The sequence below is a fragment of the Mytilus galloprovincialis genome, chromosome 12 (assembly GCF_965363235.1).
Source record: "Mytilus galloprovincialis chromosome 12, xbMytGall1.hap1.1, whole genome shotgun sequence".
Taxonomy (NCBI): domain Eukaryota; kingdom Metazoa; phylum Mollusca; class Bivalvia; order Mytilida; family Mytilidae; genus Mytilus; species Mytilus galloprovincialis.
Window position 1 is genome coordinate 56,863,930 of NC_134849.1, and position 20,194 is coordinate 56,884,123.

The window sequence follows — 20,194 nt, forward strand, 5'->3', positions numbered from 1 at the left end:
TTGTTAACTGGAGGCAAATAATTTAAAAAAAAGTAAATTTCTTCTAAATTTGGACACATTTTACAAACTTCTGGAGAAAAAAGTATATGTACATACAGTTTATAATAAAAACTAGACATTTCGTTATAAAAAAAACTGATGCATCATTTTTTTAATTTGAAGTTTCATATGACTTGATTGCACTAGTTCCCAATTCGCATATAACCCGGCTGGCATGTGTGTGAAGTTAGCAGCCGGTTCGTTATTCGATATTCGATATTCAATATCCAACCGGCTGCTAGCAGTCGGTTGGATATTCAATATTAAGTTGAAAATAAAAAAAGAATAATACTTAATAACATTAAAAGCATGATTTTTATAGTTAAAAGAACTGATAAGATACGTAGGAGATAGTTTCATGACCTCTTCAAGCTGTCGCAAATTCTCGTTGTTCTCGAATATAAACCCTTTTCTAATTTGCATATTTGTCTAAATGTAATATAGATTAATGTCAATAAAAAAAAAATCAAAGAGGTACAGTACTTTAATACAGGATTTTTCTTAAAAACAAAAACAAAAACCGATTACTCTAGATAACAATTAGGATTATAAATAGAAATATTTATGGAAAGCCCATAAAAGAAATATATAGTGAAAAGCGACCTGAGACCGCTTAAATGAGGGTGAGACCCCCTAGTCTTTCAATGTTCACAAAATTTAAGTAAATCATAGACTCTGTATATATAAAGGTTGTATCAGAAGGATTGCCCAGAACAATGTCATATTCGATATCTATGGAGGGCTTGTATTGTCACTTTTCAGCTAAAATTATCAAAATTTTAGGACAAAGGGCACAGGGCAATGGTGAGAGCCCCCTAATTGCTCAATCTTTCTAATATTATGCAGACATTTAGTCAATAGGTAGATACACACGTGACTAAAAGGAATTTGGATAGACTTCCTGTCTTTAATGTTTACGGAGCGCCCAAAGTGCCAGTTGGATATTCAAAATAGATAGTGAAAAGCTACCTGAGACCGCTTAAATGAGGGTGAGACCCCCCTGGTCTTTCAATGTCCACAAAATTTAAGTAAATCATAGACTCTGTAAATATAAAGGTTGTATCAGAAGGATTGCCCAAAATAATGTCATATTCGATATCTATGGAGGGCTTGTATTGTCACTTTTCAGCTAAAAATCATCAAAATTTTAGGACAAAGGGCACAGGGCTATGGTGAGAGACCCCTAATTGCTCAATCTTTCTAATATTATGCAGACATTTAGTCAAAAGGTAGATACACACGTGAAAAAAAAGGAATTTGGATAGACTTCCTGTCTTTAATGTTTACGGGGCGCCCAAATTGGCTGTTGGATATTCAAAATAGATAGTGAAAAGCGACCTGAGAACGGTTAAATGAGGGTGAGACCCCCCTGGTCTTTCAATGTCCACAAAATTTAAGTAAATCATAGACTCTGTATATATAAAGGTTGTATCAGAAGGATTGTCCAGAATAATGTCATATTCGATATCTATGGAGGGCTTGTATTGTCACTTTTCAGCTAAAAATTATCAACATTTTAGGACAAAGGACACAGGGCAATGGTGAAAGCCCCCTAATTTCTCACTCTTTCTAATATTTTGCAGACATTTAGTCAATAGGTAGATACACACGTGACTAAAAGGAATTTGGATAGACTTCCTGTCTTTAATGTTTACGGAGCGCCCAAAGTGCCAGTTGGATATTCAAAATAGATAGTGAAAAGCTACCTGAGACCGCTTAATTGAGGGTGAGACCCCCGTGGTCTTTCAATGTCCACAAAATTTAAGTAAATCATAGACTCTGTAAATATAAAGGTTGTATCAGAAGGATTGCCCAGAATAATGTCATATTCGATATCTATGGAGGGCTTGTATTGTCATTTTTCAGCTAAAAATTATCAAAATTATAGGACAAAGGGCACAGGGCAATGGTGAGAGCCCCCTAATTGCTCAATCTTTCTTATATTAGGCAGACATTTAGTCAATAGGTCGATACACACGTGACTAAAAGGAATTTGGGTAGACTTCCTGTCTTTAATGTTTACGGAGCGCCCAAAGTGCCAGTTGAATATTCAAAATAGATAGTGAAAAGCTACCTGAGACCGCTTAAATGAGGGTGAGACCCCCCGGTCTTTCAATGTCCACAAAATTTAAGTAAATCATAGACTCTGTATATATAAAGGTTGTATCAGAAGGATTGCCCAGAATAATGTCATATTCGATATCTATGGAAGGCTTGTATTGTCACTTTTCAGCTAAAAATTATCAAAATTTTAGGACAAAGGGCACAGGGCAATGGTGGGAGCCCCCTAATTGCTTAATCTTTCTAATATTATGCAGACATTTAGTCAAAAGGTAGATACACACGTGAAAAAAAGGAATTTGGGTAGACGTCCTGTCTTTAATGTTTACGGGGCGCCCAAATTGGCTGTTGGATATTCAAAATAGATAGTGAAAAGCGACCTGAGAACGGTTAAATGAGGGTGAGACCCCCTGGTCTTTCAATGTCCACAAAATTTAAGTAAATTTTCAGCTAAAAATTATCAACATTTTAGGACAAAGGACACAGGGCAATGGTGAGAGCCCCCTAATTTCTCACTCTTTCTAATATTTTGCAGACATTTAGTCAATAGGTAGATACACACGTGACTAAAAGGAATTTGGATAGACTTCCTGTCTTTAATGTTTACGGAGCGCCCAAAGTGCCAGTTGGATATTCAAAATAGATAGTGAAAAGCTACCTGAGACCGCTTAATTGAGGGTGAGACCCCCCTGGTCTTTCAATGTCCACAAAATTTAAGTAAATCATAGACTCTGTAAATATAAAGGTTGTATCAGAAGGATTGCCCAGAATAATGTCATATTCGATATCTATGGAGGGCTTGTATTGTCACTTTTCAGCTAAAAATTATCAAAATTTTAGGACAAAGGGCACAGGGCAATGGTGAGAGCCACCTAACGGCTCAATCGTTCTAATATTATGCAGACATTTAGTCAATTTGTAGATACACACGTGACTAAAAGGAATTTTGGTAGACTTCTTGTCTTTAATGTTTACGGAGCGCCCAAATTGGCAGTTGGATATTCAAAATAGATAGTGAAAAGCGACCTGAGACCGGTTAAATGAGGGTGAGACCTCCCTGGTCTTTCAATGTCCACAAAATTTAAATAAATCATAGACTCTATATATATAAAGGTTGTATCAGAAGGATTGACCAGAATAATATCATGTTCGATATCTATGGAGGGCTTGTATTGTCACTTTTCAGCTAAAAATTATCAAAATTTTAGGACAAAGGGCACAGGGCAATGGTGAGAGCCCCCTAATTTCTCACTCTTTTTAATATTATGCAGACATTTAGTCAATAGGTAGATACACACGTGACTAAAAGGAATTTGGATAGACTTCCTGTCTTTAATGTTTACGGAGCGCCCAAATTGCCAGTTGGATATTCAAAATAGATAGTGAAAAGCTACCTGAGACCGCTTAAATGAGGGTGAGACCCCCCTGGTTTTTCAATGTCCACAAAATTTAAGTAAATCATAGACTCTGTATATATAAAGGTTGTATCAGAAGAATTGCCCAGAATAATGTCATATTCGATATCTATGGAGGGCTTGTATTGTCACTTTTCAGCTAAAAATTATCAAAATTATAGGACAAAGGGCACAGGGCAATGGTGAGAGCCCCTTATTGCTCAATCTTTCTAATATTATGCAGACATTTAGTCAATAGGTAGATGCACACATTACTAAAAGGAACTTGGGTAGACTTCCTGTCTTTTATGTTTACGGAGCGCCCAAAGTGCCAACTGGATATTCAAAATATTTAGTGAAAAGCTACCTGAGACCGCTTAAATGAGGATGAGACCCCCCTGGTCTTTCAATTTCCATTAAATTCATCCAAATCATAGATTTTATATATATAAAGATTGTATCAAAAGTGGAATGTTCTTGAACGGACTGTTTGCTGCAGATCAGATCAGACCAGAACCCTAGGCCTAGTAGAAAACTAACCGTCACTATAGGTTGAAGGGAAAATATACAGACCTTTATCACACACCTTCACACAGTTCACACAACCACTCCTTTTGATGTAAAATCCAGGTCCAAATGCATTGTTGATCGCTATTTCACACAGACAACTTAGGGCTCCAACACCTCATGCTGACATGAATTGTGTTCGCCAACATAGGAAAGGCTCGCATTGCCCTTTCCGCTAACATGGATAGGAATCCACTTTCTTTTTGAATGTTTTTCTTCAATTGGTTAGTGCTTTTTTCCACTAGAACCATTTTGTAGAAGCTTGGTGATCTTTTCAATCTGTCGCGGGATAAACAACATCTTGTGTTCACCATGCAGGTTTGTGTGGGATAAACGAATGGTGACCGGGAAACCTTTTTTGTCTGCTCTCTGTAATATTTAGATTGACCTTTTATAAAGTTCAAACCGTATTTCAATAGACTATTTATTCATGCCTCGCGAAGATGGAAGCGGATGGTGAGATGTTCTCTGCGGAGATTGTGGAGGATCGCCGTCTGAATTGGTGAGGTATGTCTGCATGCGATTGATGGTTCTCAAGATCACGGGTAAGAACACCATATTTTTTGGGGGTTTGAATGATCTTTACCCCGGAATCGATTGCAGGGGGGGGGGGGAAGCTTCAGATAGTGGACTGTTGGGAGCCGTGTATGTAGCTGCTATTGATGATGCCACTGTTCACCAGGATGCTGTTGATGCTTCTGATGCTAACAATGTCTTCACCCTCTTTGTAACATTTGTTGCCCGATCAAATGTGTAAAGCTGTCGCTTAAATCCCAATGTGGTGTTCGATTCCTTAAATTGTAGTTGGGGGAGGGGGTTGAACAGAGTAAAAATGCGACTGTCATTTCTAGAGACAAGGATGGAAAACCCTTGTTTTAGGTCTGTGTTGTGGACGATTTGCTGCAACAGTGTGGTGTCCATTTATTTATTAAAACACGACGTTCAACTACTGACCGAACGATTCGAACTGGATGCCTAGGACTCCTACGGAGATTGGAAGTGCAAATGCTTCGGTGTTGGCGGGAACATAACGCTCGAATTCCGCTCGAATTTGGATGTCCGCTCGGACTGATGACTTACATCGATGACCAACAGCGGCTATATGTCAATGAAATCAGAGGGGTTGACATCACCGTTACTAAGGAGGGTGTCAATGTTGTAGAATTTCTTTCTGAAGTCTACATCCTCCTTGAACACTATGGCAACCTTGTTTTCTGAAAAAAACCGGTATTAAAGTCGACGGCTGAGTAGTGTTCAGCTTTGAGGGTGACATGGATATTTTGCAATCGACAGCGATTGAACACGGAAGCATTATTGGTTTTGTCATTATCTCTGTCGGTTTGAAAGGCAACGATAATATATCTTGGCTTTTCGCGACCACTATTGGCAGCTAGGCGGCAGTTAAACTGTGAGGCTTGGAGAACGACTATGAAATCACACTGTCTCATGCGAAATCCACAGAGGATCGTGGATTTTTTCTGGATGGTTTTGTACAGTTGCATCTTGTTTTCGTCTGCAGGAGTGACGCTCCAGAGTTGGTAAGTTGGGCGCCGGCTTAAGGTTCGAATTCGTGAACCTAGTATTAATATTTTTGAAGACTTTCATCGAAGGTCAACCCTTCTGTGATTGTAAGGATGTCAGACATTATGTATTTATTTATAGCATTGGAGGAAGTTGGGATGGTACCGATGCCACGACCAGAGATGAAATTGTTTAACTGGGTTTGGTTGTTGGGCTTTCTGCGTTTAACACTGAGCTGTTGATTGGGCTTGCTGCGTTGGTCAATGGGTTTTCGAGTGCGGGTCACTTTGTCAACGACATGGTTGACGACTACCACCTACCACTCCTATCATGGCTGCATTGGTGGCAGTGCTCATAGGCCTACTTTTCAATGTCTTGGCAGCAGAGGAGGTGAACATGCGACCAGCGATACTGGTGATAGTGTCAAAAAAACTTCTACCACCGTATGCATACTTTCAAACAAAACCTTTCTTAATTGAGGATATTACGATGGAGTTGCTTATATTCCTTGATGCTGATGTGTTCACCTTTCGTTATGGCATCGATGATCGCCATAATCGCGTTGCGCACACCATTGTTTCCAGCACGGTATGCAGTGTTGCACAGATCCAAGCAAAAAAGGAGCTGGTCAAAGTCGGAGGGTAGAAACACGGTTTGAAGTCCGCTACAATGCTTATCTTGCTTTAGATGTGAGACACAATCTTCGTCCACTTAGATCTTTATCGCCTTAGGGTTCTCGAGAGGGTTAATTGCCTTGATACATGCACCGGAACTGTGCAGGATCTCTGCATAGTCGACAAGGTCTTAAAAACTTCGGACTCGAAAGATTCTGATTTCTTTTTCACCATGAGTTCCCAGAGGTTAAGGGTTCCTTTGTACCTCACACCATCCACGAAAATATCATCGTCGTCAGAAGTAACTGGTTAGCTTCCGATGAAGAGATCGAGATCCAAAGGTGTGGTCGGCGAAGGATCGTTACTGATCTGCAAATACTGCTGTGCTCGAAGTTCGAGGATGGTGTCTATAGGTGGTGCAATGGATAGTGGGTAGTCAAACTTGGGCGGTGGAGGCTGGAGGGCTGTCACTGCTGCAGGAAGTTAAACGATCGTTTAGGTGATCGGTGAAGCTGCCTCTCGCTGAGCCTCAACCACAGGCTTAACACCTTGGAAAGGTCAGGGTTGAGTCCAATCTTCTCCAGGCGATGCTGCATGTTACTGGCTTGAATCTTCCGCTTGATCTCTTGCAACTCCTTGGCGAGCGCCTCACACTGTTTCGGGTCTGTAATCTTTATAAACGTTCATTTATTTAAAGCGTTGACGTAAACCTTCCTAAGTGAAGGTTTGAATACCTGTAAGCGTTTGTTTGAACGCCCCTAAGCGTTGGTTTGAACAGTTGTACCTTTCCTGAAACTATAGGCATATATCTATCGAAAGGTTAAAAAAACACACATGCATTTTTGCTCGTTTTTCCATAATTTGAATTGAAAAGGTCGAGCTATAAATATTTGTTGATAAACACTACAATAATTTATGGACCTATGGGTGGTACGGATAGAAAAATACGGACTGTCAAACAGATACATACCATATAAAACATGCTAAAAACAATCTAAATGTTCATATAACCCCACTAAGGAGGCTATATTATTCTTCAATTATCTAAAAATGTATTTCATTGTACAAAAACTTTCATATTTAAAAAATTCACCATGGCCATAATGCGATACTAAACTTCTATTAAACTGTGTATTGCTACAGAACCTTATCGTTTTTGATTTCAACCTTATCGGTAAATCAAAGCACTCAAAGTCCGCGTACACTACGAAAGGGACTCTCATCGGGTGGGTGTTGTTGACAAAAGTCAGCTGGTATGTCCCTTCTTTGGGCAGCTCTGATCTTGGCTGCCTTGTGGTTGACGCAACACTCTTTGTTGGTTTCCAGAACTTCCTTGCTATAAACGTGGTTTAAGCACATGTAGCCTTGGATCAGCAGTAAGTTGAGTTCTCTCTCCCGCTGTTCACCAATGTTTGAAATGTGCAGCGGGTATACTTCACTATCATCTATTCTAAATCAAGGGTTAATCTACCCTTCTCAAGGGTTTCAAGCAAGTCCGTGGTTGAAGGGAAAATCTGGTTTCCCGAGTGAAAGTATCCCACGTTCTCATCATCCATCTTACCTGTTGGGTTAATCTTCACAGTGCAGCATCACATTGACTTGTTATCCTTTCAATGCCTAATCGTCTATAAGTTCCACTCTTGACATCTGAGAGACCTCAAGGAAGGTCTGCACCTCCATGTCAATAATAGTGGTCATCTTTCAGGTAGTAAATACATCTTTAAAGGCTTTCTTTAGTGGATGTACCTCAATTTTATCCCCAATGATTTCCTATCTTCTCTGATCTGTTCCTGTAACTTATCCAGTAGTCGATCTTTCGACATCCTGCTAACCTCTATCAACTCATGCTGTTTGGCTTGGGTGATAATATCCTTCCTAGTATAGGGTTGGAACAACGCTAAAAAAATGTTGGTCTTCGTTCCGATCAACTGATCCAACTGATCCTTCCTCATCCGGGAGTACCATCGGCGGTGGTTCATTTTGGCAATACCACTCAGGGCTTTGACGTTTTCAACAACTAATTCCAGCTATTAATAGTTATTGGATCGATGTCTTAATCTTTATAACAATCCAAAATAAAATCAATTTGTTTCACCCAAAACCAATATCCACGATTAAACGGTTTTTAGACCCAGCTTTTGATCTTTCGATCCTATCGTCCATATCAAAAAATATAAAGTTCGTGGTAATCATACCCGGTGCGCCTGTTTTTTTTTTCATCCCATAGCTCACAATTTGCCGAGCTCAATCGGTCTCTCTCTTTGTCAAGACGGTGGTCAGCTGCTTGTTTAATCTCTCACAACCCCAAGTGGGGATATGGTTGGCCCTTTCCAACATAAGGTTATAATTTCTGCCTACCTATTAACTAAATGTCTGCTTAGTAATACAAAGATTGAGAGATTAGATGGCTATCACCATTGCCCTGTGCCCTTTGTCCTAAAATTCTGATAATGATTAGCAGAAAAGTGACAATATAAGCCCTCCATATATATATCGAATATGACAATATTCTGGGAAATCCTTCTAATACAACCTTCATATATACAGAGTCTATGATTTAATTAAATTTTATAGACATTGAAAGACCAGGGCGGGTCTCAACCTCACTTAAGCGGTCTCGGGTAGGTTTTCGCTATATATTTTGAATATCCAACTGGCACTTTGGGCGCTCCGTAAACATAGAAGACAGGAAGTGTACCCAAAGTCCTTTTAGTCACGTTTGTATCTACCTATTGACTAAATGTCTGTTAAATATTAGAAAGATTGAGAGATCAGGGGGCTCTCACCATCACCCTGTGCCCTTTGTCCTAAAATTTGGACATTTTTTGACTGAAAAGTGACAATCTTAGCCCTCCGTAGATATTGAAGATGACGTTTTTCTGGAAACTCCATCTAATACAATCTTTATATATACAGAGTCAATGATTTGGTTGAATTTTAGGGACATTGAAAGACCAGGGGGGTCTCAACCTCATTTAAGCGGTCTCGGGTAGGTTTTCGCTATATATTTTGAATATCCAACTGGCACTTTGGGCGCTCCGTAAACATAGAAGACAGGAAGTGTACCCAAAGTCCTTTTAGTCACGTTTGTATCTACCTATTGACTAAATGTCTGTTAAATATTAGAAAGATTGAGAGATCAGGGGGCTCTCACCATCACCCTGTGCCCTTTGTCCTAAAATTTGGACATTTTTTGACTGAAAAGTGACAATCTTAGCCCTCCGTAGATATTGAAGATGACGTTTTTCTGGAAACTCCATCTAATACAATCTTTATATATACAGAGTCAATGATTTGGTTGAATTTTAGGGACATTGAAAGACCAGGGGGGTCTCAACCTCATTTAAGCGGTCTCGGGTAGGTTTTCGCTATATATTTTGAATATCCAACTGGCACTTTGGGCGCTCCGTAAACATAGAAGACAGGAAGTGTACCCAAAGTCCTTTTAGTCACGTTTGTATCTACCTATTGACTAAATGTCTGTTAAATATTAGAAAGATTGAGAGATCAGGGGGCTCTCACCATCACCCTGTGCCCTTTGTCCTAAAATTTGGACATTTTTTGACTGAAAAGTGACAATCTTAGCCCTCCGTAGATATTGAAGATGACGTTTTTCTGGAAACTCCATCTAATACAATCTTTATATATACAGAGTCAATGATTTGGTTGAATTTTAGGGACATTGAAAGACCAGGGGGGTCTCAACCTCATTTAAGCGGTCTCGGGTAGGTTTTCGCTATATATTTTGAATATCCAACTGGCACTTTGGGCGCTCCGTAAACATAGAAGACAGGAAGTGTACCCAAAGTCCTTTTAGTCACGTTTGTATCTACCTATTGACTAAATGTCTGTTAAATATTAGAAAGATTGAGAGATCAGGGGGCTCTCACCATCACCCTGTGCCCTTTGTCCTAAAATTTGGACATTTTTTGACTGAAAAGTGACAATCTTAGCCCTCCGTAGATATTGAAGATGACGTTTTTCTGGAAACTCCATCTAATACAATCTTTATATATACAGAGTCAATGATTTGGTTGAATTTTAGGGACATTGAAAGACCAGGGGGGTCTCAACCTCATTTAAGCGGTCTCGGGTAGGTTTTCGCTATATATTTTGAATATCCAACTGGCACTTTGGGCGCTCCGTAAACATAGAAGACAGGAAGTGTACCCAAAGTCCTTTTAGTCACGTTTGTATCTACCTATTGACTAAATGTCTGTTAAATATTAGAAAGATTGAGAGATCAGGGGGCTCTCACCATCACCCTGTGCCCTTTGTCCTAAAATTTGGACATTTTTTGACTGAAAAGTGACAATCTTAGCCCTCCGTAGATATTGAAGATGACGTTTTTCTGGAAACTCCATCTAATACAATCTTTATATATACAGAGTCAATGATTTGGTTGAATTTTAGGGACATTGAAAGACCAGGGGGGTCTCAACCTCATTTAAGCGGTCTCGGGTAGGTTTTCGCTATATATTTTGAATATCCAACTGGCACTTTGGGCGCTCCGTAAACATAGAAGACAGGAAGTGTACCCAAAGTCCTTTTAGTCACGTTTGTATCTACCTATTGACTAAATGTCTGTTAAATATTAGAAAGATTGAGAGATCAGGGGGCTCTCACCATCACCCTGTGCCCTTTGTCCTAAAATTTGGACATTTTTTGACTGAAAAGTGACAATCTTAGCCCTCCGTAGATATTGAAGATGACGTTTTTCTGGAAACTCCATCTAATACAATCTTTATATATACAGAGTCAATGATTTGGTTGAATTTTAGGGACATTGAAAGACCAGGGGGGTCTCAACCTCATTTAAGCGGTCTCGGGTAGGTTTTCGCTATATATTTTGAATATCCAACTGGCACTTTGGGCGCTCCGTAAACATAGAAGACAGGAAGTGTACCCAAAGTCCTTTTAGTCACGTTTGTATCTACCTATTGACTAAATGTCTGTTAAATATTAGAAAGATTGAGAGATCAGGGGGCTCTCACCATCACCCTGTGCCCTTTGTCCTAAAATTTGGACATTTTTTGACTGAAAAGTGACAATCTTAGCCCTCCGTAGATATTGAAGATGACGTTTTTCTGGAAACTCCATCTAATACAATCTTTATATATACAGAGTCAATGATTTGGTTGAATTTTAGGGACATTGAAAGACCAGGGGGGTCTCAACCTCATTTAAGCGGTCTCGGGTAGGTTTTCGCTATATATTTTGAATATCCAACTGGCACTTTGGGCGCTCCGTAAACATAGAAGACAGGAAGTGTACCCAAAGTCCTTTTAGTCACGTTTGTATCTACCTATTGACTAAATGTCTGTTAAATATTAGAAAGATTGAGAGATCAGGGGGCTCTCACCATCACCCTGTGCCCTTTGTCCTAAAATTTGGACATTTTTTGACTGAAAAGTGACAATCTTAGCCCTCCGTAGATATTGAAGATGACGTTTTTCTGGAAACTCCATCTAATACAATCTTTATATATACAGAGTCAATGATTTGGTTGAATTTTAGGGACATTGAAAGACCAGGGGGGTCTCAACCTCATTTAAGCGGTCTCGGGTAGGTTTTCGCTATATATTTTGAATATCCAACTGGCACTTTGGGCGCTCCGTAAACATAGAAGACAGGAAGTGTACCCAAAGTCCTTTTAGTCACGTTTGTATCTACCTATTGACTAAATGTCTGTTAAATATTAGAAAGATTGAGAGATCAGGGGGCTCTCACCATCACCCTGTGCCCTTTGTCCTAAAATTTGGACATTTTTTGACTGAAAAGTGACAATCTTAGCCCTCCGTAGATATTGAAGATGACGTTTTTCTGGAAACTCCATCTAATACAATCTTTATATATACAGAGTCAATGATTTGGTTGAATTTTAGGGACATTGAAAGACCAGGGGGGTCTCAACCTCATTTAAGCGGTCTCGGGTAGGTTTTCGCTATATATTTTGAATATCCAACTGGCACTTTGGGCGCTCCGTAAACATAGAAGACAGGAAGTGTACCCAAAGTCCTTTTAGTCACGTTTGTATCTACCTATTGACTAAATGTCTGTTAAATATTAGAAAGATTGAGAGATCAGGGGGCTCTCACCATCACCCTGTGCCCTTTGTCCTAAAATTTGGACATTTTTTGACTGAAAAGTGACAATCTTAGCCCTCCGTAGATATTGAAGATGACGTTTTTCTGGAAACTCCATCTAATACAATCTTTATATATACAGAGTCAATGATTTGGTTGAATTTTAGGGACATTGAAAGACCAGGGGGGTCTCAACCTCATTTAAGCGGTCTCGGGTAGGTTTTCGCTATATATTTTGAATATCCAACTGGCACTTTGGGCGCTCCGTAAACATAGAAGACAGGAAGTGTACCCAAAGTCCTTTTAGTCACGTTTGTATCTACCTATTGACTAAATGTCTGTTAAATATTAGAAAGATTGAGAGATCAGGGGGCTCTCACCATCACCCTGTGCCCTTTGTCCTAAAATTTGGACATTTTTTGACTGAAAAGTGACAATCTTAGCCCTCCGTAGATATTGAAGATGACGTTTTTCTGGAAACTCCATCTAATACAATCTTTATATATACAGAGTCAATGATTTGGTTGAATTTTAGGGACATTGAAAGACCAGGGGGGTCTCAACCTCATTTAAGCGGTCTCGGGTAGGTTTTCGCTATATATTTTGAATATCCAACTGGCACTTTGGGCGCTCCGTAAACATAGAAGACAGGAAGTGTACCCAAAGTCCTTTTAGTCACGTTTGTATCTACCTATTGACTAAATGTCTGTTAAATATTAGAAAGATTGAGAGATCAGGGGGCTCTCACCATCACCCTGTGCCCTTTGTCCTAAAATTTGGACATTTTTTGACTGAAAAGTGACAATCTTAGCCCTCCGTAGATATTGAAGATGACGTTTTTCTGGAAACTCCATCTAATACAATCTTTATATATACAGAGTCAATGATTTGGTTGAATTTTAGGGACATTGAAAGACCAGGGGGGTCTCAACCTCATTTAAGCGGTCTCGGGTAGGTTTTCGCTATATATTTTGAATATCCAACTGGCACTTTGGGCGCTCCGTAAACATAGAAGACAGGAAGTGTACCCAAAGTCCTTTTAGTCACGTTTGTATCTACCTATTGACTAAATGTCTGTTAAATATTAGAAAGATTGAGAGATCAGGGGGCTCTCACCATCACCCTGTGCCCTTTGTCCTAAAATTTGGACATTTTTTGACTGAAAAGTGACAATCTTAGCCCTCCGTAGATATTGAAGATGACGTTTTTCTGGAAACTCCATCTAATACAATCTTTATATATACAGAGTCAATGATTTGGTTGAATTTTAGGGACATTGAAAGACCAGGGGGGTCTCAACCTCATTTAAGCGGTCTCGGGTAGGTTTTCGCTATATATTTTGAATATCCAACTGGCACTTTGGGCGCTCCGTAAACATAGAAGACAGGAAGTGTACCCAAAGTCCTTTTAGTGACGTTTGTATCTACCTATTGACTAAATGTCTGTTAAATATTAGAAAGATTGAGAGATCAGGGGGCTCTCACCATCACCCTGTGCCCTTTGTCCTAAAATTTGGACATTTTTTGACTGAAAAGTGACAATCTTAGCCCTCCGTAGATATTGAAGATGACGTTTTTCTGGAAACTCCATCTAATACAATCTTTATATATACAGAGTCAATGATTTGGTTGAATTTTAGGGACATTGAAAGACCAGGGGGGTCTCAACCTCATTTAAGCGGTCTCGGGTAGGTTTTCGCTATATATTTTGAATATCCAACTGGCACTTTGGGCGCTCCGTAAACATAGAAGACAGGAAGTGTACCCAAAGTCCTTTTAGTCACGTTTGTATCTACCTATTGACTAAATGTCTGTTAAATATTAGAAAGATTGAGAGATCAGGGGGCTCTCACCATCACCCTGTGCCCTTTGTCCTAAAATTTGGACATTTTTTGACTGAAAAGTGACAATCTTAGCCCTCCGTAGATATTGAAGATGACGTTTTTCTGGAAACTCCATCTAATACAATCTTTATATATACAGAGTCAATGATTTGGTTGAATTTTAGGGACATTGAAAGACCAGGGGGGTCTCAACCTCATTTAAGCGGTCTCGGGTAGGTTTTCGCTATATATTTTGAATATCCAACTGGCACTTTGGGCGCTCCGTAAACATAGAAGACAGGAAGTGTACCCAAAGTCCTTTTAGTCACGTTTGTATCTACCTATTGACTAAATGTCTGTTAAATATTAGAAAGATTGAGAGATCAGGGGGCTCTCACCATCACCCTGTGCCCTTTGTCCTAAAATTTGGACATTTTTTGACTGAAAAGTGACAATCTTAGCCCTCCGTAGATATTGAAGATGACGTTTTTCTGGAAACTCCATCTAATACAATCTTTATATATACAGAGTCAATGATTTGGTTGAATTTTAGGGACATTGAAAGACCAGGGGGGTCTCAACCTCATTTAAGCGGTCTCGGGTAGGTTTTCGCTATATATTTTGAATATCCAACTGGCACTTTGGGCGCTCCGTAAACATAGAAGACAGGAAGTGTACCCAAAGTCCTTTTAGTCACGTTTGTATCTACCTATTGACTAAATGTCTGTTAAATATTAGAAAGATTGAGAGATCAGGGGGCTCTCACCATCACCCTGTGCCCTTTGTCCTAAAATTTGGACATTTTTTGACTGAAAAGTGACAATCTTAGCCCTCCGTAGATATTGAAGATGACGTTTTTCTGGAAACTCCATCTAATACAATCTTTATATATACAGAGTCAATGATTTGGTTGAATTTTAGGGACATTGAAAGACCAGGGGGGTCTCAACCTCATTTAAGCGGTCTCGGGTAGGTTTTCGCTATATATTTTGAATATCCAACTGGCACTTTGGGCGCTCCGTAAACATAGAAGACAGGAAGTGTACCCAAAGTCCTTTTAGTCACGTTTGTATCTACCTATTGACTAAATGTCTGTTAAATATTAGAAAGATTGAGAGATCAGGGGGCTCTCACCATCACCCTGTGCCCTTTGTCCTAAAATTTGGACATTTTTTGACTGAAAAGTGACAATCTTAGCCCTCCGTAGATATTGAAGATGACGTTTTTCTGGAAACTCCATCTAATACAATCTTTATATATACAGAGTCAATGATTTGGTTGAATTTTAGGGACATTGAAAGACCAGGGGGGTCTCAACCTCATTTAAGCGGTCTCGGGTAGGTTTTCGCTATATATTTTGAATATCCAACTGGCACTTTGGGCGCTCCGTAAACATAGAAGACAGGAAGTGTACCCAAAGTCCTTTTAGTCACGTTTGTATCTACCTATTGACTAAATGTCTGTTAAATATTAGAAAGATTGAGAGATCAGGGGGCTCTCACCATCACCCTGTGCCCTTTGTCCTAAAATTTGGACATTTTTTGACTGAAAAGTGACAATCTTAGCCCTCCGTAGATATTGAAGATGACGTTTTTCTGGAAACTCCATCTAATACAATCTTTATATATACAGAGTCAATGATTTGGTTGAATTTTAGGGACATTGAAAGACCAGGGGGGTCTCAACCTCATTTAAGCGGTCTCGGGTAGGTTTTCGCTATATATTTTGAATATCCAACTGGCACTTTGGGCGCTCCGTAAACATAGAAGACAGGAAGTGTACCCAAAGTCCTTTTAGTCACGTTTGTATCTACCTATTGACTAAATGTCTGTTAAATATTAGAAAGATTGAGAGATCAGGGGGCTCTCACCATCACCCTGTGCCCTTTGTCCTAAAATTTGGACATTTTTTGACTGAAAAGTGACAATCTTAGCCCTCCGTAGATATTGAAGATGACGTTTTTCTGGAAACTCCATCTAATACAATCTTTATATATACAGAGTCAATGATTTGGTTGAATTTTAGGGACATTGAAAGACCAGGGGGGTCTCAACCTCATTTAAGCGGTCTCGGGTAGGTTTTCGCTATATATTTTGAATATCCAACTGGCACTTTGGGCGCTCCGTAAACATAGAAGACAGGAAGTGTACCCAAAGTCCTTTTAGTCACGTTTGTATCTACCTATTGACTAAATGTCTGTTAAATATTAGAAAGATTGAGAGATCAGGGGGCTCTCACCATCACCCTGTGCCCTTTGTCCTAAAATTTGGACATTTTTTGACTGAAAAGTGACAATCTTAGCCCTCCGTAGATATTGAAGATGACGTTTTTCTGGAAACTCCATCTAATACAATCTTTATATATACAGAGTCAATGATTTGGTTGAATTTTAGGGACATTGAAAGACCAGGGGGGTCTCAACCTCATTTAAGCGGTCTCGGGTAGGTTTTCGCTATATATTTTGAATATCCAACTGGCACTTTGGGCGCTCCGTAAACATAGAAGACAGGAAGTGTACCCAAAGTCCTTTTAGTCACGTTTGTATCTACCTATTGACTAAATGTCTGTTAAATATTAGAAAGATTGAGAGATCAGGGGGCTCTCACCATCACCCTGTGCCCTTTGTCCTAAAATTTGGACATTTTTTGACTGAAAAGTGACAATCTTAGCCCTCCGTAGATATTGAAGATGACGTTTTTCTGGAAACTCCATCTAATACAATCTTTATATATACAGAGTCAATGATTTGGTTGAATTTTAGGGACATTGAAAGACCAGGGGGGTCTCAACCTCATTTAAGCGGTCTCGGGTAGGTTTTCGCTATATATTTTGAATATCCAACTGGCACTTTGGGCGCTCCGTAAACATAGAAGACAGGAAGTGTACCCAAAGTCCTTTTAGTCACGTTTGTATCTACCTATTGACTAAATGTCTGTTAAATATTAGAAAGATTGAGAGATCAGGGGGCTCTCACCATCACCCTGTGCCCTTTGTCCTAAAATTTGGACATTTTTTGACTGAAAAGTGACAATCTTAGCCCTCCGTAGATATTGAAGATGACGTTTTTCTGGAAACTCCATCTAATACAATCTTTATATATACAGAGTCAATGATTTGGTTGAATTTTAGGGACATTGAAAGACCAGGGGGGTCTCAACCTCATTTAAGCGGTCTCGGGTAGGTTTTCGCTATATATTTTGAATATCCAACTGGCACTTTGGGCGCTCCGTAAACATAGAAGACAGGAAGTGTACCCAAAGTCCTTTTAGTCACGTTTGTATCTACCTATTGACTAAATGTCTGTTAAATATTAGAAAGATTGAGAGATCAGGGGGCTCTCACCATCACCCTGTGCCCTTTGTCCTAAAATTTGGACATTTTTTGACTGAAAAGTGACAATCTTAGCCCTCCGTAGATATTGAAGATGACGTTTTTCTGGAAACTCCATCTAATACAATCTTTATATATACAGAGTCAATGATTTGGTTGAATTTTAGGGACATTGAAAGACCAGGGGGGTCTCAACCTCATTTAAGCGGTCTCGGGTAGGTTTTCGCTATATATTTTGAATATCCAACTGGCACTTTGGGCGCTCCGTAAACATAGAAGACAGGAAGTGTACCCAAAGTCCTTTTAGTCACGTTTGTATCTACCTATTGACTAAATGTCTGTTAAATATTAGAAAGATTGAGAGATCAGGGGGCTCTCACCATCACCCTGTGCCCTTTGTCCTAAAATTTGGACATTTTTTGACTGAAAAGTGACAATCTTAGCCCTCCGTAGATATTGAAGATGACGTTTTTCTGGAAACTCCATCTAATACAATCTTTATATATACAGAGTCAATGATTTGGTTGAATTTTAGGGACATTGAAAGACCAGGGGGGTCTCAACCTCATTTAAGCGGTCTCGGGTAGGTTTTCGCTATATATTTTGAATATCCAACTGGCACTTTGGGCGCTCCGTAAACATAGAAGACAGGAAGTGTACCCAAAGTCCTTTTAGTCACGTTTGTATCTACCTATTGACTAAATGTCTGTTAAATATTAGAAAGATTGAGAGATCAGGGGGCTCTCACCATCACCCTGTGCCCTTTGTCCTAAAATTTGGACATTTTTTGACTGAAAAGTGACAATCTTAGCCCTCCGTAGATATTGAAGATGACGTTTTTCTGGAAACTCCATCTAATACAATCTTTATATATACAGAGTCAATGATTTGGTTGAATTTTAGGGACATTGAAAGACCAGGGGGGTCTCAACCTCATTTAAGCGGTCTCGGGTAGGTTTTCGCTATATATTTTGAATATCCAACTGGCACTTTGGGCGCTCCGTAAACATAGAAGACAGGAAGTGTACCCAAAGTCCTTTTAGTCACGTTTGTATCTACCTATTGACTAAATGTCTGTTAAATATTAGAAAGATTGAGAGATCAGGGGGCTCTCACCATCACCCTGTGCCCTTTGTCCTAAAATTTGGACATTTTTTGACTGAAAAGTGACAATCTTAGCCCTCCGTAGATATTGAAGATGACGTTTTTCTGGAAACTCCATCTAATACAATCTTTATATATACAGAGTCAATGATTTGGTTGAATTTTAGGGACATTGAAAGACCAGGGGGGTCTCAACCTCATTTAAGCGGTCTCGGGTAGGTTTTCGCTATATATTTTGAATATCCAACTGGCACTTTGGGCGCTCCGTAAACATAGAAGACAGGAAGTGTACCCAAAGTCCTTTTAGTCACGTTTGTATCTACCTATTGACTAAATGTCTGTTAAATATTAGAAAGATTGAGAGATCAGGGGGCTCTCACCATCACCCTGTGCCCTTTGTCCTAAAATTTGGACATTTTTTGACTGAAAAGTGACAATCTTAGCCCTCCGTAGATATTGAAGATGACGTTTTTCTGGAAACTCCATCTAATACAATCTTTATATATACAGAGTCAATGATTTGGTTGAATTTTAGGGACATTGAAAGACCAGGGGGGTCTCAACCTCATTTAAGCGGTCTCGGGTAGGTTTTCGCTATATATTTTGAATATCCAACTGGCACTTTGGGCGCTCCGTAAACATAGAAGACAGGAAGTGTACCCAAAGTCCTTTTAGTCACGTTTGTATCTACCTATTGACTAAATGTCTGTTAAATATTAGAAAGATTGAGAGATCAGGGGGCTCTCACCATCACCCTGTGCCCTTTGTCCTAAAATTTGGACATTTTTTGACTGAAAAGTGACAATCTTAGCCCTCCGTAGATATTGAAGATGACGTTTTTCTGGAAACTCCATCTAATACAATCTTTATATATACAGAGTCAATGATTTGGTTGAATTTTAGGGACATTGAAAGACCAGGGGGGTCTCAACCTCATTTAAGCGGTCTCGGGTAGGTTTTCGCTATATATTTTGAATATCCAACTGGCACTTTGGGCGCTCCGTAAACATAGAAGACAGGAAGTGTACCCAAAGTCCTTTTAGTCACGTTTGTATCTACCTATTGACTAAATGTCTGTTAAATATTAGAAAGATTGAGAGATCAGGGGGCTCTCACCATCACCCTGTGCCCTTTGTCCTAAAATTTGGACATTTTTTGACTGAAATTTTTTTTTTTGGCTTTCCATATATATTTCTATTTATAGTTAAAAATATTTCTAGAGTTATTGGTTTTTCTTTTTGTCGTAAGAAACATTATACACAAAAGTACATCTTTGAAGTCGTTTTTATGACAAAACTCTATATTACATACAGACAAATAAGTCGCACGGAAAAGGGTTTATATTCGAGGACAACGAGAAATTGCGACAGCTTGAAAAGGTCATTTAATGATTCCTACGTATCTTCTCAGTCCTTTTGACTATGAAAATCGTGCTTTTTATAATTTCAAGTATTTAATTTCTTATGATTTTTCACTAAATTTTGAATATCAAACTGGCTGCTAGCAGCCGGTTGGATATTGAATATCGAATAACGAATAACGAACCGGCTGCTAACTTCACATACATCCCGGCTGGCCACGTTATTACCGGTGACCTCAGCATTGTCAATAACAGTTCAAAATGTGTTATCGAAAGGTCCAAATTATCGTGAGCCT